Below are 3,103 nucleotides of genomic sequence, written 5' to 3' on the forward strand. Positions count from 1 at the left end.
ATAGACTTCTCAACATCAGACTCTTGTTCACTCTCAAGTTCCAAATCAAATACTGACAATGCTGCATGGCACACACACACAGTGTTTAGTAAGTATTTGTTAAAAACCAGTTTTCATAGCAATTTATGTTTGTAGGAGTAAACTGTGAAACATTGGCTTAAATACATCAAAGTAAGAATTAACAAAAGAGCTTAATACCAAGAATAAATAAGTCATGTGTCCAAAGTGTGTGTTGTCTCTAGCAATAGAGTCTTACCTTCAGGTTCCAGGAGGCAACAGAGGGCAAGGCAATATCCCGCATTGTTTTGGGAATCTCTTGAATTTCCCTCAACAACAAACTTGGAGGGAGGTTTCCCACATCTGGCACCAGAGTTTCTCTTAGAGAAATATGACTCTTGGGGCTGTATCGTCACTCATATATGATGTGGGACGTCCTTCTGATTATGTGTTGTTTTATTGGCTGGTAAATAAGCCTCTTGACCAATGGCTTAGCAGAGAAAAGCTAGGCAGGAAGTTCAAACAAAGATACAGAAGGAGAGAGTAGGCAGAGTTGAAGAGATACCACGTAGCCAACAAAGGAGAAAGAGGTCCGAACATTACCTGTAAGCCATGAGCCTCATGGTAAAACATAAACTACTAGAAATGGATTAATTTATAGTTAGAGCTAGCCAGTAAGAGGCCTAAGTCATTGGCCAATTATATTTTGTATGTTAGCCCCTGAATAATTATTTTATAAGCAAATATGGGAACTAGTGAACAGGGGACCAGGGAGACAGAGAAAACTTACAGTCACACATATATAATTTTAAGTAAAAATAAAATGATATAACCCCTATGGCTTTTTTCAAGCATATTTAGTGGTATTTATCTCTTCTCCTTCTCTCTCCCTTCCCCATTTCTCATTCCTTCCTTCTCAGTACCTGTATCCTACTACCATCTTCCTCCATAGGACTCCTTCTGCCAACCTCAGGGTCTCTTCTTACTTTCCTGGTCTCTGAGCTACTCCAGTATTTTTTTTGGGGGGTGACTATATTTTTAATGAAATTTTGTTTATACTTTTAAGCATCTAGTTGTGGCCCCAGCTACAAACAATGTGACCCACAGCAATGACCTGCCAACAGTGGCACAAACGTTATTGGAGTAACCCACCACTTATTTTTTTTATTCCATGAAAGACACATGTCATAAGTATATCATCCTTGTTGTATCTGTTTCCTTGGAACTGCTCACTACCTCTGCTCTTGAAGTCTTCCAGCTCCTTTTTTGTATAGCTCCCTGGGCCTTGAAGAAAGAGCTCTGATAAAGACATCCCAATGTGGGCTGGGTGCTGTAAGTCTCTCACCTTCTGCGTGTAGTCCAGTTGTGGGTCTCTGCATTAGTTGCTATCTACTGTAAGAAGAAGCTTTTCTGGTCAAGTGATGAACTGTTTTATGGGTATAGCATCATCTCATCAAGTGTTACTTTATCGCTTTGTTCATTTAGCAGAAGAATACTAATATGTTTTCTCCAAGGCTCATGAGGTTCTTGAACACTATAATCGTATGGGTTTGCAGAACCCGAGTATGGCTTCTATTTCATCTTAGTTTCATCGTGTTGTTTGTTTTGACCTTTATTTTTTGTATTTATATTGTTTAGAGAGAGGGGAAAAAGGAGAGCAAGAGAGAATGAGAGTTCATGATGAAGTTAGGAGGGGATGGAGGTGAGAAAATTTAGGAACAATTAGGAAAGAGAAAATAAGATTATCAAAACATATTGTGCGCATAAAAGTTTAAATAAAAATATCAACCTTTCACCAGGTGGTGGTGACGCACGCCTTCAATCTCATCACTTAGGAGGCAGAGGCAGGCAGATCTCTATGAGTTCAAGGTCAGCCTTTCTACAATAGCTACTTCTAAGACAGGCTCCAAGGAAAGCTTGTCTCAAAAAAACCTTTCTAATGCTCAGGAAACTTTGAAACTTTGAAGAAGAAGCAGCAGCAGACATATAAGAGTTAGAAGAAACTGGGGGGGCGGGAAGCTATGACATGCTAATTTCTGGACACGGTGTAGTCACTGAATCACAAACTCACACAGCTATGGATGCCTGACTGGGTCTTCACAATGGTTGGGACAGATGAAACAACCCCAAAAGTCTTGAGTGTGGGAAAGGTTCAAGTAGAGAGGTGGGGTATGCAAACGAATAAGAAGAGATTATGAAGGTAGGAAAGGCGAGGGTAATTAGAATGCATTGTATCCATGCAGAAGGTTGGAAAAGAATACATTTAATTAATTTCTAAAGTAGGACCTCAATAAAAATACAGTCATTTTCAGCCAGAGTAGAAGTACACATCATTTGTCTGAAGTGTAATTTTGTATAAAACAACTTTAATTTTTATTACTGTATTTTATGTGTATGAATATCATGACTTCATGCATGTCTATCACCACATATGGATATGATGCTCAGAGAGACTAGATCCACTAGAACCACAGTTACTGATTATTGTGAGCTATCATGTCGGTGCTAAGAATCAAAGTCGGGCCCTCTGCAAGATCAGCCAGTACAGTCAGTCAATGGTTGATCCATTTGTCCAGCCATGGAAAACAACTTTGAATCTGTATTTCCTTTCTCATACTTTGACAACTATTTGTTTTCTTAAAAATAAAATCCATAATTTTAATGATTAAAATTTAAAGTGACTAAATTTATTAAAAATCAAATTGCAGCTTTATATGGCACTTTTCCTTCTTTACAAGGGTTCAGTCTAGAGGGAAGGGCAAACAAAGAAAGGAGTGGTATACAGAAACCTAACACAGTAGAAGGTTCATAAAATACATATGGAATAAATATGAAAAATATATGAAAGAAATCTAAACTGAAAAATACATAACTGGGGAAACAAAGCCCCAAACAGACTTCTATCACTACCAAATGAAACTTTCAGTGCCAGGAATGAGTTATATCTAATTGAGCTGTTGGCCAAAGGGGCCTCATGGAAACATCCAAACAACTCTGGCTATTCTCAAAGCTGTTGGTTGCTCTCCACAAACTGATTATAAGGTCCTATTCCTGAAGATAATGGAGAAAACGGGCTGGTGCCTACCTAGAGCCTTCACCCCTACTG

The sequence above is a fragment of the Alexandromys fortis genome, unplaced genomic scaffold (assembly GCF_014885135.2).
Source record: "Alexandromys fortis isolate MF-2015 unplaced genomic scaffold, M_Fortis_MF-2015_v1.1 scaffold_52, whole genome shotgun sequence".
In the NCBI taxonomy this organism is placed as follows: Eukaryota; Metazoa; Chordata; class Mammalia; order Rodentia; family Cricetidae; genus Alexandromys; species Alexandromys fortis.